The sequence below is a fragment of the Pleurodeles waltl genome, chromosome 9, assembly GCF_031143425.1.
Source record: "Pleurodeles waltl isolate 20211129_DDA chromosome 9, aPleWal1.hap1.20221129, whole genome shotgun sequence".
In the NCBI taxonomy this organism is placed as follows: Eukaryota; Metazoa; Chordata; class Amphibia; order Caudata; family Salamandridae; genus Pleurodeles; species Pleurodeles waltl.
In genome coordinates, this window is record NC_090448.1 from 815,764,433 (window position 1) to 815,790,582 (window position 26,150).

Genomic DNA, 26,150 nt, shown 5'->3' on the forward strand with positions numbered 1-26,150 from the left:
AAGTGGGTACACTTGCCAGGTCGAATTGGCTGTTTAAAACTGCACACACTGACACTGCAGTTGCAGGTCTGAGACATGTTCACAGAGCTACTCATGTGGGAGGCAGAATCAGTTCTACAGGCCTACTAGTAGCATTTGATTTACAGGCCCTAGGCACCTCTAGTGACTAGGGACTTACTAGTAAATCAACTATGCCAATCATGGATAAACCACTCACCAATACAATTTACATAGGGAGCACTTGCACTTTAGCACTGATCATCAGTGGTAAAGTGCACAGAGACAATAAACCATCAAAAATAGATCAGAAAAAAACAGGAGGAAGAAGGCAAACAGTTTGGGCAGAACCCTGCTAAAAGGACAATTTCCAATAGGGGCGTTCGTCCATTAGGGGGTCCGCAAAAATGGCGCAATGGAATCAATGAGATTTTTGCTGTATTTTAAGTGCCTGCACAGAGAAGGCATTAAAAGGAGGCACACCATAATAATGGGCCTCTATGTACTTTGCAAGATTAGCACCAAAAATGTTGGCACTAATCTTGCAAAGTACAACAATACCATAAAAAATGATGACACTATTATCCCTAACCTGCGCCAAGATGCGCAGTTTGTTAAATACGGCGCACTCATGGTGGTGTTAGCTGGCAAAGGCCTGCATTAAAAAATGGCGCTTCATGAAATGAAGCGTCACCTTTCTTAAATCTGGGCTCCTGTATTTTGAATAACACAGGGGTTCCATATTATATCATGGTCCTATAATACCATCTCAGGGTACCTGCACAACACACACCCTTACGCTGATCTTCTTTTCACCCGAACACCTCAAATGCACTCCTGAACCATGATATTAAGTTACTCACTATGTAACCACTTGCACTTCTTCTCTGTACATACACATATATTAGGCCAATACAGATCCACGTAAATATGCATTCGTACAACAGCCTACTGCTTACGGTACAATCCATATAATAAAAGCCATGACTTCAAAGTCATATTCATTTTTCACCAGGAATGCTAGCTCAACTAGGCCTCCCAAGGAGCTAAAATTCCATAAACAGCTTTAAAAGACTAGTTAGGAGTTTAATTTATATTAGTTGTCTGTCACCTAAATATATATATATTAAGTATGAATGGATGTACTGTGCTGCATAATTTAACCCCTAAGACAGTGTAAGGAAGATAGAGCACACACTAACACATATTATCCTGACCTGTACACAGAAATGGGGAGTCAGTAACACCTGAGGCCACAGAAAGGTGGAATGAGTGACATCATAGGTTAAAAAGTGAACAAAATCACTAAATTGCACACATGCATGTAAGGGTGAATTCAGCAAAACTGAAAGGAGGAATTGGAGACATGCCACTGACCTACCCGGAGAGGACTGAGAAAGAAACACAATCAGAGTGCAAACTGGAACCCACCTGGGCAGTCCTGACAGTTAATTTCTAAATCCTTACAGCTGCCTCCTCAATCATCATCAGCTTCACCCCTACTTTCTCTGCACCATGTAAGCCCCTTTCGCATTACTTGTACAGTTTTAGTCTTGTTCACGTCTGCTGAGAGGCCTTTCCGTGCATTTTCCATTGTTGCTATAGAACCTAGGATCTGTGCCCCAGACCCAACCTGGGCTCCATCCATTGTCAGACCCCGACCTCTACTTCCAGGAGACCTCATCTCATCAATAAACGGAGCCCGCTAAAAATGTTTATACCACGTTAGTAAAAACAAACACGGTCCAATAACCTCTGCTATTTAGAGTAACTATTAACAAAAACAAACATTCACACCTTTATTACTGCAATGCAAAGGTCAAAGTCTTCAAATTGACATGAGGGAAACACTTTTCAGTGCTTCAAAGATTGTATGTAACATTTACTTTACAACTTTCCTAATGGTCAGGAGATGTCTTCAGTGAGATCTTACTTTCTGAACAAATGTAACCCCTTACACCCAGTGCTTAATTTGTAAGTAAAAACGCGCCTGCGCCCAAAGCCCTTCTCTTAAACATGCGACTGCTGCAATTAAATGTGGGAACACGGAATACTGAGGCGGCGTAATCATGAAGCCATGTCGGGCCTCTTCAATCCATTTACAGCCACTTCCTGCCCCTTCAGCTCACTCTTGCAGCTTTCTCCTTTCTCCCTTTGTGACGCTTTTTCGTTTTTCCCTTCCTCTGTCTTGCTCATATGTGTCTTTTGCTCATAGTGAATGCTTGAGGCAGAAGAATAATCCCCGGCCCTCAAAAATAAGTGCTGGTGCTCAGCACCGGAAACAACAAGCACAAATTAAGCACTGCTTACACCCCAATCTGAGAAAATAGCTGTTGTAGAAACAACTACACGTGAAAAAATGCTATAGCATAAACCACATTTGCAGATGTGCCAACTATCATTAGTAGGGGAGGGGCATCATGATTGACACAAAACTTCCCCCCTTGTGAGTCATGACCCACTTAAAATTCAACAGAGGTAACACAGCATGTTACACTCTGCTCATCTGAATATATATATATATATATACACTATTTATTCCATGCCAGTGAAAATAAGTGTGGACCAATGGCAAGTTATTTACAACAAATGAACTAATAAAGCACTCATTCATTCCCAATTTTTATTACTACAGTGCCAAGATCAAATATAGCACAGCAGTACTGACCAGACTGGATGTTACAAGGACCCTGCTCAGGGAAACAGCTCGTTTCTAGTCCAGCGTGTCTTTGGTGTCATTGTACCTCACTGCACCACCCACAAAATTGATAATGGAGCGGTTTATAGGGAAAACGTGCGCTCAGAAGAACCCCTTGTGAGCCCTATTGTATAATAGGGAAAGAACAAATCTATAGGATGGTTCACTTCAGGAGAAAAAGCACGCCCAACCCTCCTCACCATTCACAGTGAAAAGGCTGTGGATACAATCACAATGAATAAAGGCACACGTCTTCACATAAGTAGATAAACAAATTAGTCCACACTTTTCGTAGAGTCCATTTCAAATTACTGTTGTTCCAAATTAGATGTTCATGATGCAATAACATCCAAAAATCAATCTAGAAATCCGGTACTCCAATCAGTATCTTTAATTCACTACAACAATCTTCAGATATGCCGTTCAATTCCACCAGCCAACACGTGTGTCTTCTTTGGGATGTGTCCACAGGACTTCCTCAGGGCACCTGTACAATATAGGTCAATTTCATCCCATGCCAAAGAGTAAAGTATATTCCCACAACTCGTCATTTGTTTTCTTCAAAGAACCACTACCGGGCAAGAACGCGCTGCCATCTCGTGTATCAAGCCAAGTCAAACGGTAGTCACTCTACCTCAATGCACCAATTAAATCCCATACATTAAGATTTTGGGTAAATATTTTTTTCGAAGAAACACTACATATTTAACTACTCCATGGACTAACGGGTGATGCTGGCTGAGGGAGAGGTGTGGATGGCGTGACCCACTGCAGGCTGTACCTCTTGCGAGTGGGGCCACAACAGTGGATTTAAATGGCCAATAACGCTCTGCACACATCTACATATTATTTCCAGGGACTTGAATGCCTCACCCGTATTCCCCCACCCATCCCCCGAGGACCACAATTCCACTCAGAAATGATTTACGTGCACAGGAGCATTGGATACGAGGAATGGAAAAGGCACATCCGGGGCACAGGGTAAAAATGACGTAGGGAGCAAGCAGGGTACTGCAGCGGTGCTCGGTGGCATCGGTGTGGGATTAAGTGATTCTACGCTGGAGCAGGGGGGGGGGGGGCGATAGGAATAAACAGGAACTTTATGGCACCTGTGGGGCAATAAAGTGCTCAGTCCGCTATTGATGGGGAGAGATTCGATTTAATCTTCTTGTTTGTCACTGCAGTAAGAGCAGTCTTCCATATTTCATCTGATTTCGATCGTGCTGGGAGTGATTATAGATGTCTGGCGTGGCAATATGCCCTTCAGCTCGGCCTGCACCTCTCCTGAGGCTGGCTGAGGCGAGTAACCTGCACGTGAGCAGGGTTCAGAGTCTTGTAACGCTAGTCGAGGAGGCAGGGCTGCTTTTAAACCAGTGCTTAAGCAAGGTGGGGGTTGTAGGCCCAATATTTGTGGTATATTGCTGCTTCCATGAAGGTATCTTACAGCCACTGCAAAAAATACCCATGTGAGAAAATGTATATCTTAGAGCACAGGTCCTTTGGCCATACTGAAGAACTTCCAATTTTGAAAGAGGCACCTACACTCCCTGTCCAAGGAAACAATTCACTGTCATTGGAAACCTTTTTTTTTTTTTCATAAAATGAACAACCACAGCACGGAATCCAGTTAAGTCAACTTCAAGTTGAGAAATACTAAGGCTTGATTGGCATTTGAAGGGATGATTTTTGTACAAATTATAATACTGCAATTGTGTCCAACTTGGGTCCAACTGAGCCAGTTCTAAGTAAGAGTTTCAGGATAACCACATGTGATTCATTCACATACAATAGTTTTAGAGGGCACTTCCTCGTATGCGTAGTGGCAGTACTGTGGATTATGTACTCCTGCCCCATGTTGGTAAGGGCTGGTAAATGTTTTCAGTGGATAAGAGTGGAGTAATTAAACTCGCCCGCGAGCTAAAAAATTTCCTCCTCCTGGTATCAACCCAATGTCTCCCTGATATGAGTCTCATCAGCAGGACTACTGAAATTATGTAGCAGTGGAAAACCCAATTATGTGGCAGAGTTCACTAAATTATGTGGCAAGAAAGGGCAAATTATGTAGTTTAATGTGGAACATTTTATGATACTTTAACTTAGTTATTTTGACATGTTTACGGTTCTTAACACGGTCAGGCCACAGGTTTTATCTAATTAGTACCGGTTTAACACCCATATATAGCAATAAGCAACAGAAAGTTGGCCAGGTAACCTTTGCAAAGAGCCTTCCACTGCGCAACGACTCGTACTGCAGCGTTTTTTATGGACTTTGGATCAGTTTGAGCTAGAAACAATTTTTTTCTTAAAATCTGCAGATTGTGCAGCAGAGGATGGATAATGTGGTAAAATGCCGCAAATCCATAATCGTGCAAACATCAGAGCGGCTGCATAATCACATAATTCCAGCGGTCCTACTAATTAGCCCCAAAACTTTCTAAAGCTACTATGCATTTCTTGTTAGTGTTGAAATTCAGAAGCCACACTCTTCAACTTACTCCATCAAACAAATCCCCTATAAACGTAAAACAGTCATTCCCAAAAACGACCATCCTAATAAAGTCTTTTGCCGCTGTGACCGTTTAAACCAGCGCCTCAAAAGATACTAAAGAAAGTCACCATTTGCCTTGTCCCACACCCCAAACCTACCCTCGAACACCTTATAAAGGTCCAGACTCGGGCAATTTTTTTTATTATTTCACAAAATCCCCAAATATCATCCTCTGAGATTTGGCCTACTTTTGGCGACGGGTTCACAAGAAATTTTATTGTCAAGAATCTTTCCCGTTCAAACCAGTTTCCTACTAGCACCTCACAGGCATTATTTTCTTTTTAACGCAAGTCAAGCTGCTCAATCGCAAACCATATTTTGCACCAGGAAAGTAATTGTGCGTCACTTTGACAGGGAAAAAAGCCAATGTATTGCACATCCCTAAGATTCAAATTTATGTAGACATCTCAAATGTCTGGAAACAATGCACAATTATCTAATCTAGTTCAGGCTTTCCTGTGCATTCTGGTATTTGTAGTCCTGAATATGTACTAGAATAAATAGAACTATGCACACCAGAATCAAAAATAAAATCCGGCTTGAATAAGGCACTCGCACATGGAATTTGGAGACTAGAGAGGGATCCGTTTGCACCCTGCTCCCTCCAAAAGATGGGAGCCGGCCACCCATGACAACAGTGCAGAGAACCGAACTATACAGCTAATAAACGTTGTCCGGGCCCACACCGCGCACCGCTGAACGCTTTGTGCGCCCAGACAATGGCACAAAGGCCCCGTTTCCCAGCCTAGTGGCTCCGGCCGCCCGAGGGTAATTTGCTGGTCTGAGCAAAGTTTGGCTTCCTAGCCACTGTCTGGTCAGCCGGACAAAAGGAGTGTATTAAATATTTATCCCCCGATTCTTTCTGCTGAGTCATAAATGACTTTTCCCTCAGCCTTTATGCCTCGCGCCACAGCAGAGCACTTTGCCAGGGAGACTGGGGGGTAACTCCTTCGGGAAGCATGGTGCTTCTTCCGACCATGAAGCTCGAGAGGGAACAGGGTCAACAAGAAATAGCTCGCTCTCCAAGCCTTAGTCTTCTTTCAGGTCGGCATGTCTGCAAGCACTATAAAAGAGTGCCATAGTGCGACACCCACACAATGGTCCTTATTAGACCGGCTTTGGAATGATGAACTGCGGAGTCAAACACGGCTCGGTTGGACCTCCAATTCACACAAGATTTCTACAGTACAAAGTGCTTAATTTGAATGGCCGGATGTAGGGTGTGGGCACCAGCACTCATTTAGGGGCCCAGGACTTAAAAATCATCGGTCTTTAGCCCAGAACGAGAGAGAGAGAAGAGTAGAAAAGGGGAGGGGGGGTGTAAGAGAAAAGTGAAAAGGGGACAAACGGGGATGAACAAAAGAATCTGCAAGAGTGAGATGTAAAACAGTTGGTGTAGGTTGAAGAAAGGAGACATGAAAGAGAAATCAAGCCCAACTGGGAAGCTTTGGCTTTCAGCAATCCTGGCATTCATATCTATATATATATATATATATATATATATATATATATATATATATATACACATACATACACACACACACCCCCACCCCCTATGGCCCTAGCTCTCAATTGGCACCATTGGAAGGTCAGCTACAACCAGTCCTATATTTTTAACTCCTAGTACTTTGTTTCAGGGGCAAATCCAACACAGAAGAAAGTGTTGATCAGCTGCTTAGGATCAAAAAATATGGGTAGAATAGAGCAAGAAAAATGCTCTGCATAAAGGTTTCTGGTAACAGGAGAAGTTGAACCTCATGTGGAGAAAGGAAACCAAGGAGATGACCGAGCTGACAGCAACGCCTACAACACCAGAGCGTCAGGAAAAACTAGAGTGTCAGTAGGCCACGTGGAGCAGTTGGGCTGCCACGGGGACCAGCCACAGTATATCTGCTACATGGCTAGACGTTTTTGCCAGTAGAGAGGAGGAGGAGCAACAGAGTTACCTTGCCTCTGAAGAGGTATGGGAACGGAGATGCAAAAGGGGTATGACCTAGGTCAGGAGGCAGGGTGGCTGCCTCAAGAGTAAGATAGCAGAGGTACAGGGTGCAGGCAAAGGGCAGTAACACGTTTATAGACAACAACCAACACAACCCTCAAACCAAGAAAGCAACCAAACAGCAAACCTACCACATCAAGCAAATCACATTAGATAATATTACAGGCCACAACCATGCAAGATCTGAGATGCATCGTACAACCCCTTAAAATCTTGCCTTTTTTCAAACACACAACAATGGGAGGTTCCAGCCAAGGAGCGTCCTGCAGGCGTTCAGGAAAACATCAGACTACATAGAGGGCAACCACTTCAGCACCACATCTACCTCGCTGACGTAGGAGGTTGTCACATCAACTAGAGGACCAAAGGAGCAGTGTTGGGCATAGCACTCTGTATTACTGGAACACAGTGTTTCCACTACGGCTTGCCACTTAACAAGATCTGATATTTCAGTGCAACTCGATTAAATAAAGAGACCCATTGCTGTTGGTCACAGGAAACACCAGGATGCTTACTGAACGAATTGGCTTTGGAATTTTGTGCGCTATTAACCTGAATATATCTGCTTATCCTCAACACAAACAGCACACTCCATCCTCTGTACACATAAACCGGAGAGCGGCAATCCAGGGGCAATTTTGTGGAGATAGTGATTGAAGAGCTGGGAGGCCATGGTGACGCCTAATGGGATTTGGAAAAATTGAGTCAGGTGGAGAAAACTGCCTGACAAGCAGCAATTCATGAACTCAAGTAACAAAATAATTAACAAATCAAAATAACACTTGTATTTTATACAGAGCTTCCTTCTCACATCTGCAGTTTCTTTTCAAATCTCTGTAAATAACAACAGCCATTATTTCTCCATTTAACAGTTCTCAGTTTACTGGCTTCAAGGTGAAAGAAAGAGTTCTCCTCGCGAGTATTTCAACGTCTCCTGCAGATTAAAGAAGTCAGTGGTGTGCGTTTAACTAAAAGAGACATCTTGCAGGCGCCGGATGAGGAGAATGGTTCTTTTTGTTAAAAAAAATGCTCGTTTCTTTTATTTAATCTAGTTACCTCCCTTTGTCCAACAAACTCGGTCTAAAGAAAGTCAATGGAGAAATAACTCTGTCCATAACAACTCCCTGTACTGGAGGTGAAAATGGCGGTTCACTGTTTACAGCTCTTTCTCAAGAAGACACACAAGTAAAGGCCACCCCTGTGACCCGAAAAGAAGCCAGGCCGAGCGGTGCAGCGTAGTCCTCCCTTCCGACATACTGGTAGAGGAAGTGCTGCTGACCGTGCCCCGCTCAGGGCCTGCCCCTGCCGCGCCTTCCTGTCACCGCAGAGGCCGGAGGGCGGGAAACGCCATTTCCCTGACCCCGGAGCTTGGCTTCGAGAGAAGGGGAACAATGTGCTCTGTTTCTTGTGATGGGAGGAAGCTTCCAACTTGAGTGGAAAAAAAACACTTACAAAGGATGTTGAGAAGGAAGAATCCGAGTGCAGGACTTAAAATAGTGATGACAGAGGGTGACTGGAAATCGGAATCAAGAGAGGCCATTGCCCCAGAAAAGACTCTATTAGCCTTTCAGAGCCATGGCAAACAGGCTGCTGAACATTGTCAATGTATAGAGCCGTATATGGAAACACTCTTGGTTTGGGGATAGCAAGGGTGGTGAGAGAATTCCCCACTTTAAAAAGGTAAAAATAATGCAATTTCAGTTTTCTGTCGTTTAAAATTTCCTCCACCCTAATGTGATTTAATATCCCAAGATTTTTCTTCAAATCCCCTTGTTATCTGTTCCCTAATATTACCATGTGCAATATAGGGTGCCATGTTGCAAGCTTACACCAAGCCCCATGTCCAGAATTACTTCACATTACCCAGGGAGGCCCAAACATGGAAATGAATAGACAGGTAGTGGGGTGTTTATCAATAAATGCACGCCTACTGGTAGATTCGCCCTGTTATCTGTACCCACCCAAACTACCCAAGCCTAATCATTCCACCATTCCACAAACTTATGGTATGGAGGGGGGGGGCTGCTCAATGCCAGAATCAATGCACAATACCTCTTTAAGATAGGTCATAATGGAAGCCTCAAGATATTGCACAAAAGATGTAAGGGAACACAAGCTCTCATCGCTTGACTTGCCATAACATTTGCAGATAGGTAGCGCAGCATTCAACCGTAGAGGATCCTTTTGACCTGTGTGATTCACCTTCCAGATGTGAACTGAGTGGCTATATCAGGTGGAGCACACAACCAACTGATGAGGGATTACTTCCCAACTCATTAGGATAAGAGAAGCCATGCAACATGACAGGGCAGGCCTACACTTTCCAATCACGACAAGAATAGATTTGTAAACATCCCTTGGTGGACAATGAGAGGACCATAGAGCACTTTCTTGGCACTCATTGTCCCAGTGCACAGGATAATTGCTGTAGGGTTCTTTTATGGAAGTGTGACTGTCTGGATTGTTGCTTAGTTTTCTACTTGGGAGGAAGATGTTTCGATTTGCTTTGGGAGCCACTTTCCTACCAAAGTACAGCTAAAAGTTTGAGATATTAGACCAATTTCACTAGACGAAGACTCTCCTGACAATGAGGTAATCATATGCACACAAAACATCTGCCTCTCATTGCCATGAGCACTGCTACAAAAAGATCTGCGCAGTGTACACAATACAACACCGGACTTCAATACTCCCACTGCAACAATTTTACAGGATACTCTCAACTTCAAAAGGCAATATGCGGGCAGCAAATATCACAAAAAGCTGGTCATTAACTCTGTACTGGCTGCTTACATGCGTACTCCTGTCACAGACTACACACTGGTGTGTTATGGAATATACTTTGCTTTAATCTACCACATGTCAGGGGCATTTCTATATTTTATTTTTACTTAACATTCATGCACCCGCATTCCAGTGTCAACATGGTGACTGCTGGTAACTTATGCATTGTGATACTGTAAGCATGGAAACATATAACTTTGCAAAACAAGTCCATTTTTGTGGAGTTACTGTCACTCAGTTTTATGGACTCAAACCCACATTAGGTCACTGCGGCTGTGATCCTAAGCCCTCAGAAGGCACTTTCATCAAAGCGTGATGAGAACCGGGAGATGTCCACATGTGAAACAGTAGGGCCGGAGTGCTAAATCAATACTTCAGTCTGGTACCGTTCTTAGGTATGCATACCAGCCTACAGCGCTTTGGTACAACCCGTTCAGTCTAACCCATCAAACACCATGAACATTCTGTTACACACCTCATTCACGCTGACATGTCCACTCAAGTTAGACAGGGGTCCTATGAGGGGGGGGGGGGCTTGTGAGGGGGAGCAGCAGAGGGAGCTCAAGTGATCCACCTCGGGAAGGGTGGGGCTCTTGCCAAAAGTAGTATTATGCAGATAACAGTGCTTTGTTTTAAGCAGAAAAAAATGATTGCATTTTTAATAAGGTAATAGAACTTAACTGCAATGTTTAAATAACTTGTTTAAACATTGCCAAATTAATAGAATCATTGTGACAAATTCTGAGGCGATGATTTTTTCCCACTTGGGTGGGTACGGCATTAAAACCGTTGAGGTAGGAGCATACCCATTTCCACTCCTGATGGCACTTTTTCCACAGGCCAAATCAGGCTGATCGGCATTAGAAATGTCTTAACCATCTAAAAAATATTCAGTTTTACACAGTGTACTACAAAACCATCTCAATGTTATGAAAAGTCAGTACCTTTGTTTTTTCCTGAGCTCACTGGGAAAGTGCATTTCTATGATCTGAATATTAACATAAAAAATACATGCTAATGCATTGTGACTGACGCAATGAAGCTAGGACAGAGGGTTGAGGTTTGGGTGAGGAGACAGTTTGATGGTGACATATGATTTTTAATATGAAACAACTTTTTCTTACCCTGAAGTTGGGGATTGCACATAAAAAGCAAGAAAAAAAAAGCCAGAGCCTAAGGGTGGAATTAAATTGTTAGTGTTCCTAGAACAGGAAATTCTTCTGCAGGGAGGAACTTGTCGGGGCTCCCTGCAGGCTTTTGGAAGCTAGTTTTTGTGCAGATTGTATCAATAGGAGAGCAGTAGAAACTTATTTTGCATTGCTTGGTCACGCTGGCAGAGGAACATTAGGCTGGGTAAAGAGATGGGCAGGTAGAGGTTAGCAGGTTTAGTGGAGATGTAGGTGCTTTGTCAGCAAGCACCGCTGTGAGACAAGATTCTTGGAGTCCAGCTGCTCTACTTATACAATGCACAGTATGGTGAGGGAGGTAGTCTCAGGTATGCTATTATCCAGTGAAATCATCAAAAGCCAGCCAGCTTCAGTAGCCGATGAAGAAGCAGATGCCAGGTGGATGCATCCTGCAACAGGAAAGATGACAACATTATTGATGCCTATACGCTTCCCTTTTTTTGTGTGTGGACAAGGGTGCCCCATCCAAAGCACTACTTCACTAATATACAAGATTGCTTTCAAACTCACCTGATCTTGGTCCACAGTTACAAGGTTGACTCTCATCATGCAGTCTAAATAGTGGACAAGTGTCTTTGATCTAGGATCAATACATTCAAAATAAAAGACTTACTATCAGCAATCATGGCGTACAAAACATAGGTTTGCACCTTCTTCAACTACTTTGAGCCAGATGTATCATCATCCCGGTTTGCATTTCCTAAATAGCGATTTAAAAAAAATAAATATATATATCGATATTTAAAAAATGCAAAATGGGATGTATGAAAATTGCGATTCCGTAATTGCGATTTCTTAAAAGTCGCAATCTCCATTACCGAATCGCAATTAGGCAATGGGACTTCATTCATTCCTATGGGCCCAATGGTTTTGCATTTCATAATTTGCGAATTCATGTTAGGGATTTGCAAATTAGGTAATGCAAACCCCAGGGTGCTGTGGGCCTATGGCCCCCTTTGATGCACCCCAAAAAACATATTTGTGGACATGTTAAGTGCACACATGCCCAAGAAGCACGTGTGCGCTACATGTAATTTTTTAAAATGCATTTTTAAAAATTGCACATGGTTACCACCAAATTGGATTTGGTATTAATTGCATTTCCTAAATGCCCAATTCGCATTTAGGAAATGCATGATACATATGCTTTGGAAATTGCAAATAGGAATTCCCTATTTGTGATTTGCTATTTAGAGAATTGCAATTTGTGATTCCCGAAATGGAGTCGCAATTTTAAGGAATCGCTATTTTTGCGATTCCTTAAAATTGCACTGCAAATTGCTTTCATAAATCATGAAAGGCGATTTTGCATTTGCAAACAGTGGAATTTTGCAATTCGCACCGTTTGTGATTGCAAAGTCCTTTTATACATCTTGGCCTACATGCTGCAGTAAGGAACAAATTTATTCTGCATGTGGTTGCAAAGTTGCAGAACAATGAAGTAACAAACTTCTTGATCACCTCTTTCAAGGGTCACATTTACACATGCAAACTAATGTAAGTATTTCTTTCCGGTCTTCCATAGGATTGAGATGATCCAATTCACAGTTTTTTCAGATATTCAAACTAGCAGCCAGCATCATCTTTCACGCTTTCTGGGGTACAGAGGTTATTTTATGCTAACTGTGTTTATACATATTAAGTAGGCAGTGGGGCAGGTTCAAGGAGGGCAAACAATGAAGGTGCTTGGCAGAAGAAATTATGAATAGCCTTATTACCAGAGCAAATCAAAGAGAGAAAGCACAATCGAAGAAGAAATGTGCTAGTAAAGCCTTAGTGGGACCCATGAGAAATTGGAAAAAACAACTTCCAGGACTGAAAAAATAGAGGAAGACGCACAACAATACAGCACTGGACAAAGTGAAGTCCAAATTTAGATGCCCCTTGACCACCAACTGTTCACATTGGCACTTGATTCCCAACAGAGGTCTCTGTTTCCGTTAAAGGTCACATCTCTTTTCGAGTATTGAAGTTGTTTGTCTGGACACATAAGGTCTTCAGGGTCTCCTGATCAAGCCAAGACAATACCTAATACCGAATACAATAAAAATACCCACTCTTGCTTTACACAGATCCAGTCTTTCGGTTACACCTCTGTCTTGAGTTTGGAGTATCCTGAATTTTTCCAGGTAACTTACAATTACAATTTTTCATCTTCATTGCTTGTCATGGAGGATTAATAACATTATTTGTGTGCAAGGTACCCGGAATACCTCAAATCCACAGAAAGGATTTATATGTAACAGAGACAAGACATAGTATTTGTAAATAAAATTACTACTGTCATAGCCTGTGCATCCATTTTATGTATACTGACGTGACATATAAGATAGTCTTGCAGCACCAACTCTTTAAACTGCAGACCAGGAGTTCTAAGGTGATAAAGGTAAAGTTGACCAGAGCAATAAAGTACCCCGATGGGGAAAATGTAATGAGAAACAGGAAAACACACACAGTCTCTTTAAGGAGCCAGAAGTGTGCCTTTCCATGCATACCTCGCACAGTCGGTTGCCGGACAGCCCCACTTCTCTTTGAGGAGATTGTGTCAATGTATTGCTAAACAAAAAAAACAAAAACTCACTCTTTTTGGAAAATAGAGACCAGGGAGGAGGGAGTTTGTCCTTGACTTTAATGAAGATGTCTATGATGCAGAACTAGGCTTACAATCAAGTAACTATGCCTTCTGCGTTGTATGATCTTCATTGATAGTAATAAGCATAGGCCAGAACAGCAGCTTACCTCAAAACCAACTGTGGTCCCTATGACCAAACAGCAGAAAGGACGAATATACTTCGACTGCTGAACAAGGCAAATCATCTGAAGATATTTTGGAGGGCAGCTTGATCAAATATTGTTCCTATTCTAAAAACGGAATATTAACAGTAATTTATGGTGAACATGTGAATGGACTTCCATGTAGCTGCTTTACAAATCCTCTGATACTGGGACATTCTTCACCCAAACAGCAGTTGTTGCTTTTTCCCTTTGCGGATGAACCCTACATTTGACAGTTAAAGCCTTATTTGCTAATTGATCAAAAAAAGAACACAATGTTTAAGACTTGCCCTCCGGAGATAGTTTGGATGCAGCTGAAGCTGTGCGAAGTGGACCATAGTTAATGAAAGGTAGGTTGGATTTCCTCAAGTGTTTTGCTCTATCTAGGTAAAACTCTAGGACTTGGCTACATCAGAGAGTTCTCTGCCAGAGTGGAAGGAGTACTGTGAGGAGTTTTATTTACCCTTTAGCAAGAAAGAATTGTGTAGTCTTATTACCATTCTACTAAAATGGAAAGATATACAAGGCTCTGAAAGAGTCTAAAGATCTATTATTTTATAGACAGATATAATTATCATTAAAAAGGCTTTTTTTACGCTCAGACTGGAATATTTTACATTTGTCACCTCAAAGAAGATTCCTGTGACAGGGCATTCATTTTGTGCTGGATCTTGAAGTGGACGAGGTCAAAATAGGAAGAAGAATCAGATTTGTCAGAGTCTCTCTAAAGTATCCTCCTACTGGTTTTGGCCAATAACTTTTCTCTGAGTTCATTACATCTGCGGCTCCTTATTATTAAATCTATACGCAAAGGTCTGTTCCTGACACCGACTTCATCAGTCCTATAACGTCATCTGCCACTCTGCCTTTCAGCTTCTCTTCTTCAAAGTGTGTTCCTTTTTATCCTCCGCCGCAATAGATGATGCTCTCATTGTCACTTTTCCAGAAAACAATGACTTATTTAATTCTTTGCTTAATGTGACCAGGTCATGTTACCTTTCCTCACTAGGAAAGGCGTGGAAACAGGTCACGCTTCCTCTTCCTGGGGTCAGCACCGTTGGCCATACTTCCTCTTTCTGGGGATGCAGAAAGACAGATCATCCGACCATTTTCATGCACGGCAATAACTTCTCTCAGATTCAAAAGATCTCTCCCAGACACACTGTAAAATCACCTCACCAGTAGGAGCTCACAAAGTTTGATTTTACCAATTGTATTACTTTAAAAAAGAAATATTGGCGATTTCATAAAGTCGGTAAGGCGGTAAGAAACTAAAATCCAACTACCCGTAGGGTTATCGGCGGGTAAAAAAATATGCAAAATCTACTTTTTTGCAAACGAAAAAGTATGCCGCTAACCTGTTTAGAAGTTGATTACACTAAATTACATTAAGCAAAAACAAGCTTGAGAAAAAGGAAGGAAAACTACCACAACAATAACTTCATACATCTAGTGTGACAGTTTTCCCCTTTTTATGTTTTAAGCTACGAAGTTTTGGTATTTTACAACCCACTAAACAGCATATTCTGGTTTGAGAACCTGGATTTCAGGTTCAGCTTCTCGAACTACCATGCTGAAAACCTTTTTATTAGCTCCGGTATTAGTAAATATTTTCCGTTTTACTAACATTAGAAGTACAATATACTCATTTATAGGGCTTTCAGTCTGCCCTCTTCCTCCATTGGTCTCTCATTGTGCCATTCACATTTTTCTTCCGCCCACTGTAGGACCTTGTCAGCCCACTTCAGTCACTGGCTAATTGATGACATTCTGCTCTTTCACAAAGAGCACATCTGCACCCAGGTACTTTCCTTCAGTGCCAGGGGCTACTCTGTCAATGCTGGGTGTTTCTTACCAAAACATGCTCTTGCTTTTAACAATTAGTGGATCTGGCAGCTTCATCAACAACAAGCTTTTGCAAAGATCAAGATAACACCAAAAAGCGCCCATTACACCAAAAGGGTGTCAGTGAACAATAGGCTCATTGGTTGGCTAATGCTTGTTTTAGGTGTTATGCGTTATGCTGCTTAATTGCAAACATACTGCTTTTACGCATACTGAAAAAAGTGGGGTGAGGAGTCTTTGGTCTTCTTCAGCCATGACCTTACTTGGCCCAGGAACTTTCAGCCACTGGTGTGAGACATTGTCAAATCAGATCATTAGTCTTACATTCTTCCCATTAGCTGTTTGGATGTATCCTTCCACCTCCATTGTAAGGCAAGAGGGCATAATTACACTTAGCTTTCTTGTTATGTCACCACATTTAATTGTTTAGCCCATCCATGCACGATATATGCAAAGCAATAAAAAAAAAAAATTGCACTGCAGCAAGCATTTTTGTATTGCTTTTGCATTGCCAAAGTGTATGCGTCAAACCTACTGGCTTCTACTAGTGCGTTTTTTTCTGCTCTCCACCCACTACACGCAGTGCAACATGACGGACAAGAAAGGACAAGAAAAAGAAAAAAAATGGAAAACAGTGAAAGAAGGTGAATGTGAAAACCCTTACATAACTGAGAGTTCAAAAATTGGAAGGAAGAGTATTTATATTCGGAAATCAAGACTACACTGACAAATCAGAATGCAATATAATACAAATTACAATTTAACATTTATAATAATTAAAAACACATGTATAATATAAAAGACTGCAAACTACTATTTCCGTTTGCACAATTACAAATTGGGTATTTGAGATTAGTCTGAACCAGTTAGCAACCAGAAAGACCAGTTAAAGTGGCAAATCAAAAAAACACCTTTAGTATCAGCATGCCTCTCCAAAGACGAACATCACCCACTTGGTTTATGCATGCCCAATTAACGCTGACACATACATAACAGAGTGCTTGTGTTTAAAATGCCTGTTGACGATTCCCTCTCCCCAGCAAGCAAAGCAAAAAACAGACTGATATTTGGAATTGGCCTTACTGAGGTGGTGGGTAGGTTGACACAGGGCCATGTGGTAAACGAGATGTGTGGTTTCCAGGGGCTGTGTACATACCACCTACAGTCTCACTGCAGTGAGACAGCCTTTGTGTACACTGAGGTGACCCATCAAGAAGACACTCAAAGCAAACAGCAATGTCCCCAGCAGGAGTCTTCCTATTGGGTGCAGAGCTGACCCAATCCCAAGCCAGCGATAGAGGCAGTCAACAAGAAATGTAGAACTTGCTGCCGGCACGACAACGGCGCACCAGTCCAACTTACTGCATAAACTCCTTTACATCAACGTGGAAACCCAGGTTGTATAACTAAAACATGGATATAATAATCCAAAGAAGAATGACACACCAGTCAGCACTTTTGGGAAGCTTGAGATACGGTGCTTAAGGTTTCTATGGTCACCTCACTCGCGTTAGGGGACCAGCAGCGCTTTTCTTTATCAGATTTTGAGGGAAGAGAAAGATAGGAAAACGGTGACTTATGAAGGGTTGCCCATGTAATTTTGAAGATCGCACACAGTGAAGGATGAAACAAAAGCCAGGATCTTCCTAAGAAATAAAGAGTAATATACGCAGTCATTGCTAACACCAGTAGATTTATTCTCCTGGACCTACTTGCTTTCCAATTGTTTTTTAGCCATGCATTTGCAGCATGACTAAAGTATTAAAAAAAAAAAGTCTCCAGGAGCTGGAAAAAAGCATCTACTCTCAAGGATTGCTTAATCAAAAAATAAAGTTGTGCTTTAAAAGCTTACAAACAAGCAGTAGAAGCACAGAATCCAGCTAATCAACAGAGATTGTAAAGAGGAAATGCTACATGGGCGGGACAAAAACAAGACAGACAAGCTGGGACACAAATAAGTAGTAGGCTAATGAGAGTAATAGGAAAGCCAACCAAAAAGCAGACCCCAAACCCCTTTATGTCATTGGTAAGCCCACAATATGTCAAGCAACACAGTGCATGTGCTGTCTAGTAGGATCGACCTATATAGGAAACAGAACTAGCTTTCCCAGTGAAAAAAAAGTGTAATGGAGGCAAACAAAATAACAAATTACCCGAGGAAAACAAGTAGAAAGAAAATACGGAAAACAGTTTGGTTTAATTTGAAAATGTTGTAGAACACGGGAAATGGTGCAATGACTTATCACTTCAAAGGGCTGACCAGACGGAAGAGGTGTGAAAAAGACCAGGAGAGTGCAAAGGAGCAAACCGGGAAAAGAGAAGATGGAGAAGCCTATAGTGGGCTTTCAGAAGTGCCAGCAACGAACCATGTAGTGCATATTTAACCGAACAGGCCAGGCCCAAACAAGGCAGCAAAGTTGACCTGCCAAATGAGAGCACACAATGGTTTATAGTGAAGCTAGAAAAAAGAGAATCATTAAGTTGAGTACCTATCTAAGACAATCACTAACCATAGTGCAAGACCAGAGCTATCTATATTTTACTAATAATACCCCCTCGCCAGGCCTTCCAAACCGATACTGCTGGCACTCGTACAACTGACAGCTGGATGAGGTTTGGCTAGGCTTATGGGATACCACCAGGGTCGAGTTCCTCGGGCCTCACGTGTGGGAATTCATTTATAATCTCAATTCAGTCCCCCTGGTGAGCATGTGTGCCACTCACTAAACGCCACTACTACAGTAACTGGACCATAACTGCTCCTTCAGTGGTGGTCGCAGCTATAAGGCCCTAGGGCTGATCAAGACTCAGGTCTTTTGGCTTGCTAGAAGGGGTCAAACGGAAGTCGTGCAACCTATTTTCATGAACAGATTCCTTGTGCTGCAATCTCTGCGTGAAAACATGACAGGAATCGGGGAGAACGCCCCACAATGGCCTGGAAACTTCAGGTTCCATTTCAACCAAGAAAGCTCTGAACAGCGTGATGCAGGGGATAATGGATCTTCACAGCCTGGTTAGGCCTGTTGAACCTATGCTGTCCACTGCAGCACATGCTACAACATAGACTACAAGTTTGTCCCTTACCACTGCTTGTATAGAACCAAATCTAAAAAAAGACCCCCCTCCCCCCACCTTTAGTTTGATTACCCTTAGGGTAACTGAAAGTATCTACCACATCTGCCCTCTCCCTCTACTTCCGGCGTCAAGCCCTCTACTCCACACCAATCCACTCCACAACATGGCTACAAGACATTGGCAAAAGAAATAGCTCTTGCGCAGGCAAAACCATTTTGCTTTGCTAATACTAGCTTTTTTTTCTCCAATTTATGTTTTTTTATGTACATCTTCAAAGGAAGGGGGATGAAGTCATGACTTCCATCCATTTCACTAGCTTTCTGGCATTAAGCGGATTGCAAGCGGTAGGCAGCCTATAAGTGACTCTCATGTAGGATCGGTGAATGGGGCTTTGAGTGTGGAGGGCTTTCCCGTAAAACTGCTTGCACGCAGCCAGCTGGAAGACTAAACTGACCTCCAGATGCTCTCACATGGGTGGTTTACATATTAGAAAACACAGGCACGAAGCCAAGTACAAGGTGATTTACTTCTCCAAGATCCCTGAATTTAAAGTATTTATTACTCACAACAGAACATTGATGGGGACCAGGACCTCAACAGTGGCAAGAACATAAAAGTCGACATTAGTTTGGATGGCTCCTTAAATCAATAACATACTGAAGTAGTAGTTTCACACTCATCAAAGACCTGAGAGGTTAGCAGTATCCTAGTATGCGTTATCCAAAAATGGCCGTTTTTTCGGGTGAATTTCTGAAGGTCTTTGTAAGGTCGTGGGTCCTTAACGTTTCTAGGAAGGAAGAAGCCTGTTCTATTTTACTTTTTAGGGAAAAACGAAATTCAGTTGTTTCTCTTGGCTCTCTATTGTTAATGAAATAATGCAGGTCTTCTTATGCCATTCTTGGAACTGACCGCTGAGAAAGTTCCAGTTTTAAGGCAGGCCACGATTTGAGGAGAAAGCGGTCGCTCTCTAAATAGACAAAAAGGCCAGACTCTCCTTCTTTTGAGTTGCTCTGTTCTTTTCAGTGTTTAGCACTGGCCATTTGCTGTCTGCCCTCAAAATGAGAAAAATCAGAAAAAAAACAAAAACTTCAGGGTCAATCTGGCAGATAAATGCCTCCAAATAAGATTAAATAAACTTTTTCAGGTCCACGAGCTCCTGTCCAGCCATGTCAAGCATGGCACAGGTGGGAGCTGTCCCCATTGGTTACTCAGATAGACGAACACCCAGCATTTTGTCCAACACAGTGAACTCCTCCACAGAACACACCCAACAACAGAACTGCCTTTTACAGCAATGAGCCAGCCAAAAAAATGATTAATCACTGCCAAACCACCAGACTCTCTGAGACGTTTGAGGGGTGTGCAGGAAAGGGTGCCTCCTCAAGAACCCCTTGCAGGAAGGCTATTTGGGGTCTGTAGTCCAGCAGCTAACTAGCTCCCAGCTCAGGGGCATAAAGGAGCTGCAAGGATAAACAATGAATTCCCAAAATGTTTTGAACTTTCTGTCATGCATCCCACCGCTTTAAAAAAAGCAGGAGTACACTTACCAGGAAAAAAAGAATAAGGAACAAAAACAAGACTGTATGTGCTACCCACACCAGACTTATGATCTCTTCTAGCGTTTCACAATAACTCCCACACTGTCTGTAGGGCTCCTACAGAGGACCATTTCTATTCACTGTACTCTGCTTCCATTGCCAGACCTGTGGCATTGCCAAGTGGCACTGCTCCAGCTTTGCCCGCTCATTATGCATCACTAGTGAGTAACAGACCTTCCCTAGCCGTGGTGTCACAAGAGCCAGAAGAGGTTCCTTGCTAGTTTCCATCTGCAGGTCGGCTGATAGCTGCAAGGAGAGTAAGCAATATTGCAAAACAGAGCTCAACTCGTTTTCAATTCTAAACCTTAGAACGGAACTAAGATCCCCCAAGTCAAGCAAGAGTTCCTCAAGCAGCCCCGTTTTTATGCCTGCATTCTTTGCAAACACAAACCTACACTCCATAGAACCGAAAGGAACCCAAAAGGTCGGAAAGATCTACTTGCTCCACCTGTCATGGGATAATAACCCAAAATCTCTACACTGTATCAAAATTTTCCATTTTTTAATACAGTCATAAAAGAGAGAACAAGACTTATGCAACAAACTAGATTTGCTATTCTTTTGAAAGGTCCCTATGCTTAATATCAGGGGCATAACTTTGGGTCTGGTTTAGAATTTTGCAAACAGGTTACTCTGTCACAAAGGTGACTGATATCCTGTGCGCTGAAATATAATCCCCATTATTTCATATTTCGGAAGACGCGATATCCGTTGCGATGAAGTAACCTGTCTGCCAAACTAAAGCAGGCCCTTAGTCCGTGAGATTTCTAGGGTGCGAAGCTGAAATTTCCGAACTAAAACAAAAAGCGGGTGAAGAATGATTAGTTGAAATGGTACCCCAAGAGATTGTCAGTGGTTAGACCATTTCCACGCAACCGTCTTGTCACTTTTTCAGTGTTTGATTGCCAGCAGTATGCCTGAAGTTTTATATAACGCAAACTCGACCCGAAGGTTTAAAGTCGCTTTACGTGAGCACTAGTTACATTACACAAGGACACATTCAAGTGCAGTGCTTAGAAACGGCAGACGTGCTGTATGAAGCATCATATGACCTCCATCACACAGCTGAGCACCTAGACCCATGGCAGGATAGGAACACCGGGAGACACTGCAGAGACTCCACCTCAGATGTGGCCCGACTAGTGCCACAGGAGTGCCGCCTAACCCTGTGATCTATGTAACGAAGAGACAACAGGGCACTGGTGGATGGCACCAATGTACTAACGTCTTAGCAAGTGGAAGGCACTCTGAAGTAGCAGGAAAGCGAGATGCCAGCACATTGCAACACTCTCTAATAAATAAATAATGTGTAAAGCGGCAGAGCCACATTAGACACCAAGTGTATTCCACAAGTCAGCACTTCCAGATCAGTTTCCCACAATTACCTTTGACCTGCCTCTAGACCAACCCTCAGACTGGAGCTAGGTTACATGAGACCAAGGACCACAACGCCACGCAGTTGGCAGCCTAGACGGTTAAGAAAGTTAATTCATGATGCAAGTGAACACGTTTCATACTAGACATTTGCTTCAACAAGCATTTTTAAAAGGCATATATTGGTATTTAAAATCGTAATGATGACAATTTCTGGCTTTCTGCGTTCAGTGCCCTGGCTCTGTACAAGCACACATTAACAACCAAAAACTACTGCAATAGAAGGCATGGAAATAAACCAAACTGTAAAAAGCCACCTCCCATACATTTTCGTTGCCTCTTAAAGGAACGGATCACATCCACCAGGAGACCCCGGAGGAGAGGGCTGGACTTAGAGCGACCCCACAGCGTCCTCCCTCCCTAAGTCTATTTGTTTTTTTAAATTGGGCCTACCATTAGCTCAATCGCCTCCACCCTCTGGTTTTCCTCACTGCTTCCTGCTGGGTCCATATGTGCGTGGGTGTTTTTTTCAGAGAGGATGAGGGTGGGGTAGCATTCGCTGGGCCCTAGGCACTGCTAGATCTTTCAAGATGACCGAGGAGGCCTGAGTCTGTGGCACGGGTTTTCGGAATCAAAGATGAGGAGTTATTTTAGATAGGGTGTAAAATAATAATAATGTACATGCTTCCCAGTTAGTGAAGCGTGTTCTGATGGTTAAATAGCATTACTCCTAAAAGGCCCTTGTATTATTGATCTCAAGAGTGGTGCAGGCCCCGCGACCTGCAGGGTACAGTGACCTCCGCAGGAGGCACACAACCTACCAAGCTATTTTACCCACTACAAAACGGGGCTCTCCCTGGGATGTCAATGCCTCCGATCTATGTCCCGGTGGCACTCTCTCGGGCGCCTGAGGCATGGCGAGGACTGCCCTTAGGTGAGCGGCAGTCCGAGAGTGGCTGGTGGACACCCTCCCAGACCCAGGCCACTGCAAACCTACCCCCGCCCCCCTTCGCCATCCGTCCACAACTTGTGACACATGACAAAATAGAAGTTAAGCAGCAACAAAAAGATGCTGCCCACAGCTGCAGAGTGAAACGGAAGTGGGATACCGCGTCTGCTGCGTCAAGGGCGACCCCAGATTACCCCCTCCCCTCGAAAAAATATACATACACATCGTACGGTGCTGTGCGGGGGGTGGCTGCAGAAAACACATCAGAAAGAAGGATGATGATGGATGGGGCGGGCACTGCATGCAGCACCCACGTAGACATATGCTGCCTAGATGCTGTCCGCTCCCCGTTGCAGGAATCCATCCGAGAGGCAGCAGATTCCCCTCCTCGCATCCGCCCCTGCTCCCATCTTACAACTGGGAGAAAAAGCACAACCTATTCCCATCCCCGTTACAAGCGGACTCTCTGAAGCATGCCTGTACATTTCTACCAACAACTATGCTGCAAGCAAACGTCTCCGACCAGCTTGTCCAGCCCACTCCTCTGATACAGAAACAAAAACACCAAACGCTTACACAGTGTACCTGCTTGCACACGTCTACCAGCATGAGTGGAGGAGTCCGGAGGGGCGAGCACACACTCTCTGAATAAAACAACAGCCCAGATGAGCTGCAAAGGGCAATGCTGGGTGACTTTAGGAAAGATCCTCTGCACTTAAAAGCAAGGGCATGATACAGAGGTGTATCAAGGAGGACAATCCCTCCCCTCCCCGGTACTCACATAAACAGCAAGGATGATCCTGCAGGCCTCCTAATGCCTCCCTTGTGCGCATAGATCCGTGCAGGGACAGCCGCAGATGCCCTTTGTCTCCGGCTACTGCCTCCTCTCGCACCAAGTCACAGGCAGTAAATCCCCGGCACGCTCAATCCCTGCGCCGCACTCCGTAAAATACCTTGCTGCTGCTCCTGCCTTGACTGAGGCCCGTCACCCCGCGCATGCGCACTATTCCTGCAGGCCAGCGCGAGGCCGCGCCCCCGGCTGTTTCCCATTGGATACTGGGTAACAAATATGCAAAGTAAACCCATAGCACCGCCCCTCTCGGCCACGCCGCCGGCTGTGAAATTGATTCCGAGGTCCTTATTGTCACTGTACTCCCTGCAGTGCAAAAAGGGCTTCCTTCAGAACACAAAAACATCGTCAAAGGGGTATTATACAGCAGTGAACTTTTACAAGCACGCCATGGAAATGGAGAGATAGCAAGTTGCCCCATGTTGTTAGGTGACCGTGGTTAGTCTTTTCCTGTAATTTCCATAGCCTCGTGGTACTTGTTGCATTTCTTGGGCACTGAAAAAAACGGAAAGCAAACAAGCATTGCAAAGCCAATAGGTCTCTCCTTTGGAATCTATTGGTTTTCCAGCTGTGTAGGCTAGCATGGCTAAAAAACATGAGAAAAAAGCCTTCATTTTGTAGGTGCGCACACCAAGAATTTGTATGCCTACAAAATGATACTTTTTGTTTACCAATACAAGTTGGATCAGTAAACAAACAAAAAAAGGAACGAGAGCGGGTGGGAGAAAGAAAACAGGTGGTAGAGAAGTAACACAAAGGGAGGAATCAATCTGGGTGGGGAATCAGCTGGAGGGTGGGGAAGCAACATGGACAGCACAGGTTCGGAAATTGTTACACAAAGGGTGCGGATAGGGTAGCAAATGGATCCCGAGCAAAATGGAGGGGGTGTGGAAGCAAACAAGCAGGACAGTGCAATTTGGCGATACAGCGCACAAGAGAGCCGCTCGAAAGACAAAGCTGTCTAAAAGTGAAACGGTGTGTAAGAGAACCTCTAAAGACAAGGTTAAGGAAAATGAACATTTTATAATGTTATGAAAACAAATCCACTAGGAGAAGGTATAAAATAAAGAGAACAACTCTCACTGAGTGATAGTTAGAGAAAGAAAAAAAAAGTTTCCGAAAAGAAGACACTTGATGAAGTATCAAAAGAGCCAATAAGAGAAACAGTAAACAGGCCCTGCTCCATGAGAGGGACAACCACTAGATGGATGTGCTAAAACAAGTAAACCATCCAATAGAAAGCAAGACAATAAAAGTGAAAAAACAAAAAGCCATTGGAAAGCAATAGGCAGAGGTTCTTTTCAGGACAACTATTGAGGTGCCACAGTGCTGTATGGCAGGCTTCGACCTACAAAAAGGTTTGGCTGTGCTAGTGGTGAAGTTGCAAACTTCAGACCAATGATATCTTTATTCGAAATCCCACCTTCTTAACCTGACTAAACTCTGTGATTCTGGAAAACCCTATCTCCAATTTCTTTTATTTTTCATAACTTAGGAGGGTGCCTCAAGGTGAGTTTATGGTATACGCTATGCACAAAAAGTAGCCTTTCACGAGACAAAGTGAAATAGCTCTAGACAACGATTCTGACCGTGAACTAGCTACTCATAACCCTAAACTGATGTAGCAATCTTTTCCTATGTGTGGTAGTTAATTTTGTGCAACAAAAAGCATGTAGTGTGTGTTGGTTTTAGTTCCACCAAAACTGCAGTTACAGAGACTATCTCTGTTCTCTTTTGGGTCCCACACTGCAGTATAAGGTCGCATAGGAATTACCCCAAGTCTAAACATCCAGTACCATGTAAGGCAGATTTCAGGACATATCTCATCAAGCTGTGATTCAAAACAACATTCTGGCTTATTTATAAGAGATGTATCACCAACGGGGAATGGGCGGTTACAGAGAAACCTGGGCACACCCTCCCCTTCAAAACACCCACATAAACAGAAAGTATCTACAGTATAATTAGTGAAGAAGTCTCATGCAATTTCAAAAGGCGTGATGAAGTTTTGATTTTATAGGATGAAAAGCTCACCATCCCAAGGTCAGCATCATCGGACCGCTACTCCCATTGGTAGAGTTATTCTACCAATGTGGGCTTGTGACAGTAGAATAATCCCTATTTGTTTTAACTCTGGTCACAGAAGACCCCAATAAATCCAGTTATGTCTACTAGTAGGTAGGTTTAAATTTTTTCCCTCTGCACCTTACATTAAGTTTACCAGCACAACAGAAAATGTAGGTCCCCCACAACCACATTATTGTTAGTATTTCTAACTCAAGTGCTCCCCTGTTTTCCAGGGTTTGTTGCCCACTGCATGAACTTTGATTATTAACTGGGGTTGGCTAATATCCACCTCAAGGAAGAATCACAACCCTTGTAAGGGAGAACCCTAGGTCACTAAACGAAGGAGAGGTCAACCAACCACCTGCTAGCAGTGATACAGAGCAGACCTAACTTAGTGCAATGTA

At 43.2% G+C, this 26,150-nt stretch overlaps 1 protein-coding gene across 1 annotated transcript in view; it reads right to left on the reverse strand.

Annotated features, from left to right (window-relative positions):
• NUMBL (NUMB like endocytic adaptor protein) overlaps window positions 1-23,816 on the reverse strand; it is a 253,850-nt gene extending 230,034 nt beyond the window's left edge. The window contains exon 1 of the mRNA XM_069208091.1: window positions 23,611-23,816. The gene's annotated coding sequence lies outside the window, so the exon portion shown is untranslated. The remainder of the gene's footprint in view (window positions 1-23,610) is intronic.
• Between the last annotated feature and the right edge of the window lie 2,334 nt (window positions 23,817-26,150).